The 17,943-nt window shown below is 33.6% G+C and overlaps 1 protein-coding gene across 1 annotated transcript in view; it reads right to left on the bottom strand.

Annotated features, from left to right (window-relative positions):
- The window catches only part of Htr2c (5-hydroxytryptamine receptor 2C), a 207,780-nt gene that overhangs the window by 187,581 nt on the left and 2,256 nt on the right, over positions 1 to 17,943 (bottom strand). The window contains exon 2 of the mRNA XM_021188060.1: positions 859 to 916. The gene's annotated coding sequence lies outside the window, so the exon portion shown is untranslated. The remainder of the gene's footprint in view (positions 1 to 858; positions 917 to 17,943) is intronic.

Here is a 17,943-nt window from a genome sequence, read left to right as displayed (position 1 = left end):
TCTCTCTCTCTCTCTCTCTCTCTCTCTCTCTCTCTCTCTCTCCTACTTTTTCCAAGACAAGGTTTCTCTGTGCAAACCTGGCTGTCCTGGAACTGGATCTGTAGACCTGATTGGCCTGGACCTCAAAAATTCGTTTGCTATTGCTTCTTGAATGCTGCGATTAAAGGCACACACCACCTCAACCTGCTACCATTCTCTACCTTTCGTGGCTTCTACAAGATTGTCTTTACTGGTTTTCAGAATTAGTGAGTGATAACAAAGGTTCTCGCCTTCCTTATACTTGCTCTGAGAAACTGATGATGATAATTAATAATAATAATTATAATAATAATAATTTTATTTTGGTACTGGGGATGGAGCACAGATTCTTCCCATTGCCAGTCAATTATTCTAGCACTGAGATATACCCGGCCTCATCTCTGAAGAATATTTAATGAGATTTGCTTTCTAAAATTACTATCAGGAAATGTTAGCCAGACCTCCTAATTTCAAAGCATAGCTATGAGTTTGTCACTTATGGGAAATCAAATGATCATGGATTTTCGTCATTGACCAAAATTTCCCAGTATATAAATTTATTTTATATTTACTTACCACAAATTTGAGATAGTGTTTTGAAACTTGGTGAGGATATCTGTGTCACACATAATTTGATAAAACATAATTTGAATATTTTAGATTGCATTAAAATATTTTTCAACAAATTATTTTTTTTCAGATGTGGTAAGCCACTAATGGTATATATTTAGCAGTTCGTGTACAACCCGAAGTTTTCAAACTATTTGTAATCATCTATATATAATAGTTAAACATTGATCCAAAATGAAAGTCTCAGGCCATGCTTATGTGTATACTTACAATTAATTTGGAAAGAAGGTGTTCGTTGGCCTATGCTTGCAGGTATTAGTTGACAACCCTAAAAGTAAACATGAAAAAAAAAACATTAAGAATTATGTAAGGCTTTATTTTCTTTTAAATTATTTATTTATTTTGTGTGTATGAGTAAATTTCTTCAGACACAAGAGGGCTTTGAATCCCATTACAAATGGTTGTGAGCACCAAGTGGTTGCTGGGAATTAAACTCAGGACCTCTAGGAAAAGCAGTCAGTGCTCTTATCCTCTGAGCCATCTCTCCAGCCTGTAAGTAAGGCTTTAGTCAAGGTACCTATGCTACTTCTTAGATAAAGCCTGGCTGAATGTTAATGGGTATGCTATCCCCAAACTCAGCGTGGAAAGCTTAGCTCTACAAGTATTAAAAAATAAAGTGTCAGTTCAGCAGATCCACCACCTATGTCCTTCTGCTGAAGAAGAAATCACATGTCAATTCTGTGTTCTAAATGAATCAGCAAAATTCTATACCAGATGTTAAGTTGAACCGTTATTGTAAGTAAGGCAATTTCCAGAGCTCTAATTAGAGGTTAGAGCACATTCAATCATTTGGTCCTTAGCCATTGGGAAAGAAAATAGCACCTGACAATTATCATTTTAATGTTACTTGCCATATCAGTATCATCTCTGTAACTATTTATTTTGTAATGCAAAAACAAGTTAAAAACAACCATCTGTTACATTTTTTAGGACAAACAAATTTTAATAATGTTACTTTCTTGTTTTAAACAAAAATGTATTCCACAGCCACTCCAAACATGTCCAATATGTTTCAAATACAGGTATCTCCTTAAAATACGAAGTTAATATTTCTGCTGAGCTAAGTAAAATGGAGTGAACACCATTAAGATTATGAAAAGTATATAGAAAACATTCTGTAATTTAGATTAATAAATTAATTTTATTCATACACCAATCAATGTAAGTTGACTTGAACAACATAATATAAAATATGTATATGTTAAATTTTAAAGGCACAATTTGAATAATTTGATATGATTTTATTTCATATTATCCAAGTTAGAATACATTATACAAAGAACCTACTATATTTTTGATTCCTTATGACAATAAACTAAGATAGTTGTGAATTCAAATAAGAGAGAAACAACTTGATTAAAATTTTCCTCTGTTATCTAAATTAATTTTTAAAACACATTTAATATTCATAAGTCTGCAGGAGCACCTTTTTGCCACTTTAGTTCGTGCAGAAATTCATTGTGAAGACTGTGAAGAATAAATGTTCAACATTGTGATTTTGTTGTATGGAAACGTTAAAGTGCTTATAATAAATAAATCAGTTTCCTTTGTGGAAAGATGCATAAAGCTTGCTCTCTTTAGCACATTTCAGGAGGCAGCGATCCAAAATCATTAGCCATTTTCAACTTCTGGTAAGAGTCTATGTTGAGTGAAGAAGTATTTGGCAATGCTGTTATCGATTTACATGATGCAAATTATAGATTGCATTGCATCAAAGCATGTCATCTGACTACACTGCAGTAATCTACTCTTACCCATTGCGGCTCCAGGTTAAATTAATTTTACCTAATTATCCAGTACCCTTAGAGGGGATTTAATATTTTGTGACCACAGAAGGAGGAAATGGGATTGCGGCCCCCTAGTGGTCACGCTTGGCTACTGCAGTCAGAACAAAGTGCTCTCAAGTCACTACTAGGATTTGTTCATTTCAGGTTTTCCCTCTGTACCTATATCAGTTTTTCCCTCACATGAGGAGATTGAGATAATCAGATAATGAAGCATTTCTGTTCCTTCATGGAAAAAGAAAACCATTGAACCTGGTAGGTTTTTTTTTTTTTTTATAGACAAATTTCTCTGAAACTTGACAAGTAAAACGATTTTTCTGATGTATCTTATGTTTTCAAGTAGAGTTTTAAAATGTTAATTCTGATAAAAAGAAAAGGAGGCCTTCCTTCACTATAAAATTAACTCTTTTCTAAGTGTCTACTTCCAGCCTAATTATGATATTTCTTTTTTCTTTCCTTCATTGTTGTTGTTTGAATAGAATCATGTAGCTTAGGCTGGCCTCAAATTTATGGCAATTTTCATGTATCTCTCTCCCATTACAGGGACACACCACTGTGTTCCAGCTCATGGCTCAGAGCCTTATTTATGGCAATATTTTCATCTATGAAGGTATCTTTTTCCCATGAGCCAGTTGTGAATTTTAGATACATTTTAAGATACATATATTATCAGTTCAAGTCTTTTATCTTTTCTTATCTTATTGAACTATTACAGGTTTAAAGTCCCACAATAAATTTGATTCTCTCTTTTTGTGGGGCAGTGATTCAAGATAGCAAGATGGCCTTGAGCACAGCTGTGTTCTACATAGTAATACAAATGCATGTCTTAGAGCACTCAGTTTTTAAAAGTTTTTCAAGTATGATATTATTGCACTTGTTATGACTTGTGGTTATTTAACACATTTTATTAAATGTTACACAAATTGTTGTTCTTTTGTTCCTAGCCTACACTAATAAAGCTATTACAAAAGCATAGTTTCAATTCAAAATTGTCTTTAAAACTCCTAAGAAGGGAGTGAAGTCTAAACAGAAGTTCCAGTTGAAATAATTGGTTTTCAAAACTTGAAACAGGTTTTTCAAGTACCTACCAAAAAACATACCTATCTTAAGCTCAATCATCATTAAAATGCCAATACTGAGTCCTGAGCCAGAGGATACTAACATCACAAAAGAACTGAATGTACTTCTCTGAGTAGCTGCAGATTATCATATTCATTTAAAAGGAAAGGATTGAAGTAACAGCACAGGTGAACTGGGGGCGGGGAGGGGTCCATTCCCTGCTTATTTGGGTTTTCAATGAATTTTTAAAGAAGTGTGGTATCTATGTGATTAAAAACGTTCTCATTTTAAAGATAGTCACTTTTGCTTACATCTGTTTGGCAGGCACCTCCACATAGGTAAAAAACATATGTAAGTGTTTATCATCCTCAAAAACTTGTTCTGAACTCTCACACAGTGGTTTCTCTCAGTTACATAGTTGATATAAATTCTAGAATAAATAGGTTCTAACTTTCTTTGTTTCTTCCACACTTTTCAAAACAATTTTGTTCTCCTTTCACTGAGTGTTATTTAAAGGACATGGTACTTACAGCTTTATTGTGTTGTGTTGTTATCTTAATTTTTCAGAACTTTCACTTCAAGTTTCCAGGCAGTCTTTAAAATCGCAGTCTTTGCTATCTTAATTTGATATTGCCTTTTTAAACATACTCTATCATTCATTGTCAAGATGAGCGGATGTCAATAGAATGGACTGTCAGTGATACTTGCAACAGTGTTCAAAGGTCATTATCAACATCACCATCATTATTATCATCATATTATTTTCATCGTCATCATCATCATCATCATCATCATCATCATCATCATCATCATCATCTTTATGTGTATGTGATGTATGTGTGTTGTCAGACATATGCCACAGTGCACATGTGGAAGTCAGACAGCTTTCAGTAGTTGGTTCTCTCCTTCTGTAATGAAATAGGAGATCAAACTCATGCCATCAGACTTATATTTTTAAATATATGCTGGGTTTGAACTTTGGTCCTCACACTTGTGAGCAAGTGCTTTACCCTCTGAGCCAACATCATACCTGAGCAAAACAGGTACTTTTACTTAAAGCTACTTTTGTTTAAAACAAAACAACAAACAAACAAAAAACAAACAACAAAAAAAAAAAAACATTGACTCCTCCCTTGGGGGCACAAGATAAAGAAAGGCAGAATAAAACTCTGTTACTTCTATTGTCACCTTGTATGTGTGTCCTTTACTTTGGCAGAAGTCCCAGAGATAAGTAAGTCACTGTCCTAACACTGTTGCCACCTTGGACTCCAAGAATAAAACTTTAGTTAACAGACCTCTGCTCAATATATAACATCTTGCATAGAATTTTCATTCTTATGCTCATAGTAAATAGCTCTTCATCCACTTTTAAAAGTGAATGAGATCTTCAAGGACACACACATTCTTCATTTGGAGAAGCTGTCATATGATGTCTATCATCTAACTTGTGTTCCAACTCAGTCCTGGAGAACAATGTTAGATCTGAGTGGTTGTTGTATTTTGTGCATGAGTATTTGGCACATTTTTAACTGGAAGGCTGTTTTTCACTCAAGGGGCAATGGAAAATGTGTGCCCAGTCTTTGTAGATGGACAAAGCTGGGTTTGAATCATGACTTGGTTACTGATAAGTCTCTCTCCATTCCTATTTCCTGTTTTTTTTCCATCTCTTTTTGGGGCCTTTGCTTCAACATTATGGGCATCCTTGTGTTTTGTCTAAACTTGTCTTTCTGCCATGTGGCTGTTTGTTTGCCAGTTATCTGATGAGCATACCAGCCTAAAGGGCAGGGTCTTTTCCCCCTATGCTTCTCTATTTTCTTCCCCTGGCAACTGCTGTGGTTTTACAGCTTGAGATTTTTTTCTTTTAAACTCTGGTAACATTTTCCATTGTGCTTCCACACGAGTCCATTCTTGAATTTTTTTATTAATGAGACTAAGAACCCACAAAGGAGACTTGATTTCCCCTGTATCAATATGAAAATATACTAATGAATGTTTGAAAAGAGTTTCAAACCCATCCATAGATAACAGGTACACATACAAATGAATGGAGAAATAAACATAGAAGGAAACTGATTTCATTTTATAAAACTATATTTTTACTGGAGCTCAGTCATTGCCTTTAAAAGGACATGAAGGTCACTGGTTTGTTTTCTTATGAAAATGACATAATGGATTAAAGATGGACTTCTGTAGCTAGTGACTCATGCTTGCATCTGTACATTTTAAAGAGATGTGATTTATAAAGTAAGCATCCAGCCTTGAGTTATTTCAGACCTCAGTTACTCAAATTAAAACATCAAAACTAACAGAAATAAGTGTGTATGTCCAATCAACTTCTCAGTCATCTAATATAAACATCAAAATTGATTCTGCTTTTCTGAATAATATTCCTGTTGTGAATATGCATGCATGTATTACACAATCAGAAGTGTATCTTCTATGTTTATGGCAGTAATAATAGAAGCCATAGTCTTCAAGTTATTCACATATTTGTACTACATTTCTAATTTTTGAAGCCAAGAAGGCAAATGTATTTTCTGTTCATTCTGAATTTATTAAGCATGATGTGATTCTCAAGGACAGTATGATGTAGCCACAATTTTAAAAGCCACATAGCCTTCAAGAGGCAGTGGACCAAGGGAGAAAAGAATCTGCATTCAGAGTTAAGAGCCTAAAACTCTCTCTATGGCTTCATCACTAATAAGTAACAACTATCCATGTTACTAAAAATTAATTAAGTGCCTTCTTTTAACCTTAGTAGGCATCTTTAAGACATAATCAATAACAGAACAGAAAGATGTCTTAGTGGGTAACATGCTTGCAGTGTAGGGCAGGAAACCTGAGTCCAATCCCTAAAGCCCAAATAGAACTGGAAAGAGAAAATTGACTGCAGAATGGCCTCGGACCTCTGAATGCTTAGACTGCCCCCATCTCTCTCCCTCTCCCTTGCTCACACACGTAAGATTACATTTCATGTTTTCATTTTCAAAAATCTATATGCAACATGAGGTCACTCAGAAATATGAGACTACTTTAATTCTATTGTTTTACTAGAACATTTAGTACTTAATGAGTGGTTGCTTTCAGAGCATCATCTATACCTTGAAAAATATGAAATGCTTTGTGAAATAGATTTAAAACGAGTATTTTTTGGTATTAGGGATTAACAGTTATATTCAAACAACTGATTATATCTGAGTCAAATGAACAGCTCATTACTTACTTACACTTTACAGGCAAATAATTCAAATATGTAAGGGTTTGCTAAAAAAATAAGCTTCATAATTTTTATCCATTAAAAACTTAATATTTCCACTTGAGCCACTTAAGTAGCCTAAACTATTCTCAATTCCTATTTTACCATATGATCAATAAGTTCATGTTCAGGAAGCAATGCTCCTTTGTCTACATATTAATTTCTACAAATGTCTTCTCTACATGGATATCTTTGTGAGTTATCAAAGAGTAGACTAATCATTACATGTTTATCTGTGGTAGTAAAAATTGCACTACAGAAATGATTCAAATTTGTATTCGTTCTTTGTACTTTGGAGCAATATTACTAATTCCAACACACACAGTATCTTTTTTTTTTTTAAATCTACTCTGTAAACTTTTTCTCAATTGCATGGTGAACTTTTCTTGCCAAATCTTCACACAGGATTTATATATATTGGACTTCCAGTGATGAACCAAACTCTAACCCTTCAATATTAGAACTTGGTATTGTTTCTGTTTCTTGAAATATGTAAAAAAAGTGCTTTGTCGGGTGTCTTGCAGATACTAAAACCTTAACCACCACTGAATTAAAGTAAAGCAGAAAGCTGGGAGTTGATATCGAAATTCTTTTGAATATCCTGAGATAAATATGATTGTTAAATATTCCCCCAAAGCTTTGAACATTGAACTTCAGTTCCGTTCGATCAACAACCAGAAGGTTGCAAAGTTTTGAAATTCAGTAAGATCAGTATGGTGTAAATGGCTCTTTTTGAATGCAGGGATAATCTGTCTCCACAGACCTAAGATCTGATTTTCATCTATCCAAGAAACATCTGATGGTATATGTGGACCACTGTTTTAAATATGTCTGAGGCAAAGCCACTGTTGCAGCTATTAGCTGGTTCATACTGCACCTTTTTTTAAGTTGTGCAACATGAATACTGTAGATTTTTAAAACACTGCCTTTCTCTCCTCTGTGTCAATCCAAGCCTTAGTGAGCCTCACACTTCAAGTCAGCTCTTGTTTTGTCTAATAAAATTGCCACACTTGGTATTCTTTTCTAATTGTATATATAACATCTATTTAGTACTTCTTTACATTTTGTCTTAATTTTCTCGTTGCCTACCAGTGTACTTTATGGTAGGGACTTTAGCACAGAGTAAATGGACATCAAATCCTGATTTGACAGTTCTGTGACTCTATGAACAGGTGGTATGTTCTCTGTTATGCTTTATCTGAGGTAAAATCAGGCTTCAAAAGGTATGTCTCCACTGATGGTGATAAAGTTCTGCATGTTTTCTAAAACAGATCAAGAGACCTGAGTGCCATAATTTAAGATCCACCAGAGTAGGGAAAACTGAATGATTATTTTGAAATTATTTTATATAATCACAAATAGTGCAACTTCAAATTCACTAAAAATACTATGAAAGATATTTGTATACTGTTTTCATAAGAAAATAATTAGGAATCAAAAGGGAGCCTTGATAGAAGTCATGAACAAATTACAAATGATCTTTCCTTCTCTTCTTCCCACTATCTAAGGTCACCCAACAATTCAGAGGCTCTCTGATTAGAATATTCCCCAGTAAAAAAAATACCTTCCAATGTAGGGGTCAGGAAAGTTCACATGGATGGAATAATGGCCTGTAGTTGAACAAGTGCCCATGGTCGTCTTTCTCCTTTGAAGCCTTTAGGCACTAACCACCTATGTGTTCCATTAAATCTAAGAATATCTTTAATCAACCAGACAATTTCTAGTCATGGAATTTAATCTTAGCCTGGAAGTTGGGAACACTGATGTTAATGAATTCAATTCTACACTGAAAAGTGATTTGGGAATAAGATAATTTAATTATTTATAGTTTTCTCTAGAAATAAGGAAGGTTTACTTCTACAGGGTAGCATTATGTATATTGTTATATCATCATTCTATAATAGTGTCAAAAATTGCATTGTAAAATAATGAAAACACCGTCTGTTACATGGGCTCTGAATATCACAGTAAAAATGAACAAGGTAGGACTAATAGTTAGAAAAAGGTAAAATAAATTGAGGCATTTTGGAGGAAATTAGAGGAGGAAATGAAAGCAAGCTTGTCTAAACTACACTGAAGTGGCTGACATCCCAATTTATTCTACAGAAAGTGATTTGGATTTTATTAGTTTTTTTTCATCAAAGACACATTGCTCATCAATCTGTTGTGTTTATATAACCTGTGATCACACCTAAATGAGTGTCTACTCCTTTGCTGAAACACAAAGATTTATCATTTATTTTAATCAGTTCAGAGTCTCTGACTGTCTCTATCTCTGACTCTGTCTCTATCTCTCTGTCTCTCTCATACACACACATGCACACACACACACACACACACACACACACACATGTCTATGTAATTTTTGTTTTAATGATTCAGAAGATAAAACTCAGAGCACTCCACATGTTAAAATAGTCAAACACTGTGCTTCCAAGAACACTCCAACCCCTTCAGTTTCTTAACTGTGTCATGTATTTATTGGCACCAAAATGTCTGTAACATAGAAAGGAGGTAGTGTATTGTTTCAATCTGATGGCACAATTATGTGTGTGATCATGAACACAATATTTAAACTTATTTACTTTTACGTTCTCATTTGCATAACTGATGCTAAAATATGGCTCTAATTATTTTGTAATAATTACAAATTTGTATTTTGTAATCAAATAAGAAAACATATAGGTATACTATAACCACATGTAAAAGTCATTACTATGTAAAAATTAGACCTATCTCTAATAATTATTTATGTAATTATTTTTAAGTAGTTTCACCTTTATATGGCTTTTGTTAAGAAAATAAGTTAGGTAAAAGGTAGGGAAAGTGCAGTCTAGAATATAAGTATAGTTCTTTGACTGACATATAACCCTATAGTAAATTGATTTTAAAAGTACATTAAATAGAAAATATTCAGAAAATGGTCTGGTTATAGTGGTGTACATAGGCAATATCAAAATTCTGTATTCAATGATAGGAAAACACAAATATGAGGTCAGTTTGATCTGCATTATGATAGGTAAACCTGCAAAATGAAACCTGGACCCAAAATACAAAATTGTCTGTGTGTGTGTGTTCTTGAATACATGATAACATAAATTTAATATAAAATAAATAGGATGAATATCATAAATGCACCTGTTAGGTAATATATAGCCAAATGGAGAAAATATCTCTAACTTTCTTTTTTATTATGAGTAACAATGAATTTCCTGTGTTCTCAGAGTGGCAATACGAATCGCTGAATTGCTCTACAATCTGTTGTAGAAATAATTTTGTGTAAAGATTGCAGTTCTTCCAGCATTTGGGATGTGAAGACTGGAAGCTAACTCTCATTGAATTCACGTCTTTTATACAATTTCTGTACATACTTTTTTTTTAAAGGAGGAAAACAAACAATGGATCAGAATAGTCACGTTTGGAATACTTTGGTTATCCATTCATATTTTTAGATAGTTATTGGTCCTGTGCCTGAAAGGGGGCTTGGTTCTACCGTAAGTTTTTCCANTTTCCTTGATATACACATACCTTCTAAAACCTAGACATTTCCTGAAAAAATCTTTTGTTCGCATGGTCACACACTGATGCTTANCCNTACAGTAGTCTTGATAACCAGAGTCATTTTCTCCATCTTTAGAAACCTCCCTGGGAAGGAGAGCTCATAGACCCGAAGCTACTGTGTGTGTGAATGAACACTCCCCTTGCCACACCTGAATGCTGTACATCTATTTGATTGTAAATTGTGTTTGTGTATTTATGCTTTGATTCATAGTAACTTCTCATGTTATGGAATTGATTTGCATTGAACACAAACTGTAAATAAAAGAAAAATGGCTGAAAAAAAAAAAAAGATTGCAGTTCTTTTAACTTCTACCTTTTTGACTTCTGTGGGTTTGCAATACAGTTGCAAAATTTAAAAAAGTTTTTAAAACCTTCAGTTTCTCTTCCTAAGATATTATCATGCTATATAAACAAAACATGGCTAGAATGTGTGTGTGTGTTTGTGTGTGTGTGTATTATGAAACCTAAGCTATTGAATATCCTATGTAGTCAAAGACAACCTTGAACTTTTAATGCTTTTGCCTCCCCTTCTCAAGTTCTTGGACTACAGACAGAGGTCTTCACATTCACCCATTGGTATTTGGTTTAAAATTCAATGAAAGAAAAGCAATCAATAATAATTACTCCTTAAGTAACATTTATATAGCTTAAGGAAGTTGGTAAGTGACAAACTCAGTTAACAGTAAAGTATAAGTTTGTGGGTTATGACATCAGAAAACTCCCTTTTGTAAGGTTTGGAGCTATACTACCCTTGACTTTAGATCACTAGCCATTATTATGTTAGTTTTGTTCCAACTAGTAAGAATCTCTTAAGTTCACTTCAAGAAACAAAAGAAAAACAGGAGGCATTTCCGCTTACCCTTAAAAGATGAATCATTTCAAATATAGGGCACTGAATGGGAAAATGACAGAAGTGAGGACTGGTTTTTGTTTGTGTCACAATTTCTTTTGTGGTTGAAGAACTGTAGCTATTATTTTCTGAGACAGAAAAATCTCCTATCTCTGCATTACTATTTGAAGTCAGTTTTCAGAACTAGATAATCTTTGAAGTTTTTCTTAGTTTGTAGTATTTGAAGGGATATTAATAACTACCCAGCTCAACCCCCCACTTTTTTTAAACTTCCTCTGCTGAGGACTAAAACAAGAACCTTCATCCAGGATAGGAAAATCCTCTACCTCCGAACTGCCTAGAATTTACTCTGTGAACAGCAAAGAATACAGAGGCTTATAAAGGACTATACTTCATGTCACTTAACTCTAACTTTTCAGGTTAACACTTTTCCATAGTACCTTTATTTTATATATTAACTATTTAGCAAATACATATTGAAGCAAACAAAGATATAATGATCTATCCATATAAACATGAATAAAGTATAATCCTTATCTGTGAATATATAAGTTGATTAAGTAGATTGTACTCAATGTAATAGCGAACACAATGCTAATAGGATCTTTAATATCATTGAGAATTAAAGTATTAAGTTAAAAGCAACAAACAAAAAATAAACTAACCTACAATATACTAAGTAGCAGGTAATGAGTACAATGTCTATTTTCATTAAAATTAAAATGGAAAATTTGATGCTTTTTATGTGATCAGTGACTTTTTCTATATTGTATATAAAAATTTTTAAACATTTGCCTTTTAAGCATATTTCTTATTTTATTTTTGTTTATTGTTGCAGGGTAAGATCATTCTATACACTTCTTAACAACTTGTCTTGTACCACATGCTAGCCTTTAACCCACTACTCTCTTGCCTTGTGAGTACTCAGATTTTAGGCATACAAAAGCCAGGCATGGCTTTATAGTCAGAAAAATACCTTTATTCTCTCTTTGTGGAAAAACTGTACATTTCTGCCTGAACTAAGAAGGAGACTTAGTCTTCTTCCATTTCTCAAAGTCCTACCTTTCCCAGAAGCTCATTACTTTTATAACTTACCCGAGACTCTACTTATTCTTGGCATTTTACACCTACTTTGTCAAGTGATTGCTGTTAACCCAGTAAATACTCTGCATTGTTTACATATTGTGATTAAAGTGGAGTATGCATGTGTTGAGCTCAAAGGCAGAATGGAGATATTTTTCTTCAGTGATAGTTAAAGAACTAGCAATAAGAGTCTATAATCACTATGGTAATAAAAAAAAAGTGATGCATTTGAGAAAAAAGGGTCAGTCTCGTTTTCCTCTCATTTATTCTGAGGGGGAAACAAAAGAAAGAGAAATAAATGTTACCCATAGCGTAGCATGCAAAACTATGCTATTTCACGGACTAGCCGTTTCTAAATACTAGTTTCTTTTGAGAAGTTTAGTATAAAATGCACATCAGCTTTTATCAATCATCTAAAACAGTACTGGAAGTACACTCAGCCCTTAAAATAATACTCAATGAAATTCCAAAATCCTTACTGGTTTCTTATTTCATCTTATAGTTGATTACTTTGGAATATATATATATATATATATATATATATATATATATATATATATATATGTATGCATTTTATAGATTTAATTAAGTAATAGATGTATTTTTTAAAAAGGATATATAATGTTGCCCAAAAAAGAGGAAAATAATCCTCCCATCTAAGGAGTCTACTGTACTGACTATTTAAATAATATTTGGAAGGGCAAAGATCATGGTATAATGATTAATCATTTTACTGCATAATTATATTATATATTGCCCTTTCTTTGCCATTTGAAATTATTTTTAAAAGATTTGTTATGAAATGATGAGGAAACAAAACTATCAATAAAACTATTCATTTTTCCTCCCTTAAACTGTAGGTTTAAAATATTGCTAGAAAAGTACCATATCTTTTGCACTTACTTCACACAAGAATAAAAGCATCATTTTCCCTCTGAAGCTCTTTAGATCATATGTGAAAATGTGAAGTATGGGCCTACTCAACTTCCAGGAGTCAATGACTGATTCAAAAACAATTGAGTTATGTACCAACTGGTTATAAATCATAAAGTTAACTTTAAATATGTAAAATGAAAAATCCTAGCACATTCATAACTGTAACATTATAAGCAATTTAAGAATAGGAACCTTTGATAGGCTATAATTAGATAAGAAAAACAATTAGACTCCCCATCAACCCACATCACAAAAGGAGTGTAAATCATTGAGTTATGTGGTTAAATTTTAAATAATATAAAATTTATAGAATAGAGCTGGAATGTTTACTCTTAGCAGTGAACGTCTTCCCTCTCTTTAACCCCCCCCCACACACACACCATGTGCACATTTCACTGTGTCTTTTAGTACTGAGCTTTACCTAACCTAATTAAACTTTGTAAATCTTTAATTGTCCTAAACTATCTCCAGAGAGGTAGTTGGGATAAATGATTCCATTCTTAAAGGTAAAAACATTAAGTTCCTATGACTGGCAATGTAATCAATCAAATTTTGCTAATTGATTACAGATTTTAGGCAAGAGTTTCATTATATGTAATTGCCAGTTGGCAAAAGTTTACTACAGGAGGCAGGGAATGAACCAGACCAGGAAGACCATATAGGCCTGAGGAATGTTTGGTAAGATGTGCTCCATACCACACTTTTCCAATATTTTGTAATGTTTTTCCGATATCTTTAGCAGTATTCTGTTATTAGTCATGAACTCTCATAACTTCAATTTTCCTATTAGAATCTCAAATACCCAGCGTTTAAAAATAATGACCAAAAATGATTGGTCTTTCTTGAAGTAACACAGAGTACAAACCATATATAATAGAACCTACATAGCTGTAGTAGCCCCAGCCCCTTTATATCTTATCTCATTCTATACTATTTCTCTGATCTCATTTCAATTTTTGTATTATAGTTCTGTAACTTCAATTTTTGTATTATAGTTCTGTAACTCTTATGAAGTTTGTTGTGTTCTCCACCTTTTTGAGACAGACTCTTGTTATTTTTGAGACAGTCTTGCTGTGTAGACTTCAATTTTAAAATCACCGTACTACTGAATGCTGAGGTTAAAACCTTGTGCTTCACACCTATCTTTCACTCAGATGCTTACCTTGCAGTCTGCCAGCACCACTATTTCTAAATTCTTTGATCTGCCTTTTAAAGATTGACAGCTAAATCCAATGTTACATGCCGATTTTATTGCTTTGACAACAGTTAAGGCTTAAGAGAGATTGTCAGTAATGATATTGTCATATCCATATCCACCTGTTCAATGACTAATAGTTATAAACAATGCCTAAACAGAAACAACAGAGTTTATTGTGTAATAACATGACCACTAGATTGCGACCTGCCTGCTTTCAGACCTAAGTTTGTTCATTACAGTTTAGCAGATTATTTCACCTGCTTGTATGCCTCAGCTAGCCAATATATGGACTGTGGCTGATACCTTCTCATGGGATAGTTGTGAGGCTTAAATGAGAAAACATAGGCAAACCTCTTCTATATTTGTATTCTACATTATGCAGAAATTTACAATGAATAATAATTACTATTATCATCATCTTTTATTATTTTATTAAGAGGAAATAACTGATTACTTGTTCTTCATTCTTTGATTGTAGGAAGCTGTGTGTGAAAAACATTGAATGAGTCTTGATTTCTGAGCTTGCTTTAAAAGATGTGGACATAAGCCATTTCGTCAAAGGCATGCTACTAATGTCATTAAAGAAGAAATACATTTTCATGAATGTGAAATGTCATGGCAACCATAGCCACTTAGTCTGATGATATTTTTGTCTGGACATTAGTTGACCTGACTTTGTAGTATGTAGCTGTTTCAGTCTTCACAATACATGCACCCCACAGCCTGCCACTACTGAATAATTCAACTTGCAAGGCCCACCCACCCTGCTGCATTACCAATCCACCTGTTCCATCTTCTGTAAAAGGCCAAATGCATTACTCACATTCTTTCCTCTAAGGCTTGCCTAGCTACCCACCACAAGCATTTATGTTGCCTCCTAAGAGACTGCAAGTAATTCTCCTTTACTCACTTTTTCACTATTTGGACCAGAAATGTACTCCTTTTCTTATTCCCCAGAAAATATTCAAAATGTTCCAAGAGAAACTTGATGTTAGGAGATGTATATTTATGAACTCATATAGATACACTGTTGCATGAAATTTAAAGTACAAGCATGGGGCTGTTGTGAGAGGTAATGCAGTTCTTAAAGTTTTCTGATTTCTATGGATACAGTTACACTTCATTAAATAGGCAAGGACAATATTGACCCCTGAAGTAGATATTTGTGGTTAAAAGAGGACACAAATAAAAGTACAGAAGAATGTTCCTGAAAGTAGAATTTCAAGTGATACAAAGGGCCATGAAGGCAGTTTGAAGTCAAAAGATTTGTCTAGTTCTTCTCAAAATTAGACCATGCAACTGACCATCTATGAATCAAAATATCCTTACTAATCATACTAAACATCGTTAGATGTATAAATGTGATGTAACTTGCAAGTGTCTTTAGGACAGTGTAGATGGCATAGTCTTAACCATAGCTGGAAGGAGGACTCAGTATAAAAATGAAGATAGGTTCTAAGTAGCAGAACACAAACTCGATATTCCAGCTCTTGTGTGTCTCATTTGAAATCCTATTTATATTATTACAACTGTGAATTAAAATATCTGTTAGTGGCTCGTTAAATAATGGAACACCTTAAATTTGTTGTTGGTTTTAATGCTGAGTGTATAAAGTGGAGATTACTAAGATATTCTGCAGTTAGTTTCTCAGTATTTAAAGAAATCTTAAAATGTTTGATCAAAGGCAATGATAGATTGAACTGTGGAACATTCATTAGGCTGATGGTTGGTGATTTTCTTCTGAAATTTATCAGTTACAACAAATAGAAAAATAACGTAGGTGTTTTATAATCATGACAAATGATAAATAATCTTTTTAACATCATTAAAAGGTCAAAGTACAGTATAATGTTTCAAAATGCTCAAGTGAGGCTAATTGATTATATGACTATTTATTATATTATTGTTATTTTATTATAATAATATCTTATTAAACCCAATATGTAAAATATTCATAGTTGGCTCATAGCTACCTAATTAATGAGCTAATTAAGCATTTAATTTCATTAGACAGTAAGCTTTCAAGGATGCTCTGCTAAAATAATCTCAATACAAGTCCTAAATATCCTTGTTTCTTGAAGGATTTCACTGTTATATAAGTGAAGTGGCAAGACACACTTTAATAATACTAACCAAATAGTCTGGAGACTAAAGAGTCATTAGATCCTGGAACTTAATTATTGTTTTGCAGCAGGGCTCAGCAAACTGCAACTTTCGGTCTCAAGCTTTGGACAAATTTAAGAGCAGATGAAGATATTTGATGTTGGTTGCTGATAATCTCCACCCTAAATTGTGTCTGTTTTTGTGCTTCCTTTACTTGAAAACATACATGGCTCTTATTTGGAGAAAACAAAATGAAGCAGTAAGATGCTGAGGATTCATTTAGGTTTCAGACCATTATTGAAGTTTGGGTATTTATTAGTCAAATTAAGAAATATTTCTTAATAGTCAATTCCAAGCAACATTGAGAACGCAGCAAAACGGAGAATTTCAAGGCTTATTTTTTGGAGAGAAAATCTACTGTCTTCTGTAAGCCACAGTGGGTGTCAGTGTTAATATTTCTTAAACCCTTAGTGGATTCGTGGCATACTGTCACAGGTATCTAGATTAAAATTAGGGGGTAATTTTTGCAATGCTGAAGATTGAACCTAATGCATTGCACATGCTAGGCAAGGGCTCTATTGCAGCCCAGGACTTTCTGTTTTTATTTCAGTTGTTCTTCTCAGGTAGCCTTGTAAGCACAAAGAAGTACTTTGTGTTTCTTTGCCTTGCTCTATGAGAGTATCTTTGGAAATGGACGGGGAAATTGGTTGGTGCCAATAACATTTGACAAACTATTCTATTCATAATGATGCTATGAAGATATTATGACATAATGTATATAAGCAATGCTTTTGAACCCTGATTGGCATCCAGGTGGCTCTCAAAAATATCAGTTATCACTCTCTTCTTTTTTCTGTGAATTCATACTGCACCAAAGCCTGTCCTGTTATTACCTGAAAACGTCATTGCTGTTATCCGTAACAACTCTACATGGCAGGGGAAAAAACAACAACAACAAAATAAAAACCACAAAAAAAAAACCAAATAGCAACAAAGGAAGGGTTAACAGCCCTCCCTCCATTTTGCAGATAGAAAAAGTCCTGTCCTTATTGGCTAAACACCCCCAAATCCTACCTTGACATTGCAATCGCAAGCCTTATTCACCTTCTGACATTCAGGACTTGAGTTGGGCTTGTTTCTGTAGATGATAGGTGCTATTGGGAGAGAAATCATGTGCACATTGCAAATATTTTTTCACATTCCCAAAGGATCAGAAAAACAAGTTTAGTGAATGAAAAACATAATTAAATATCCTGTGATCTACCTGCTAGAAGGCAGGATTGTGTGTTATACATGATTCCCCAATAGAAAAGTGCCAAAAATTATATTTCTTTTGAAGGCCTGTGTGTGTGTGTGTGTGTGTGTGTGTGTGGTGTGTGCTTGTGTGTGTGCATTGTGTGTGCCTGTGTGTGTGCTTGTGTGTGTTCATTGTGTATGTGTGTGTGGTGTGTGCCTGTGTGTGTTC

This window comes from Mus pahari, chromosome X, assembly GCF_900095145.1.
Source record: "Mus pahari chromosome X, PAHARI_EIJ_v1.1, whole genome shotgun sequence".
NCBI lineage: Eukaryota > Metazoa > Chordata > Mammalia > Rodentia > Muridae > Mus > Mus pahari.
Note: the sequence above shows the minus strand (reverse complement) of the source record. Positions and strands in the feature narration are given on the sequence as shown.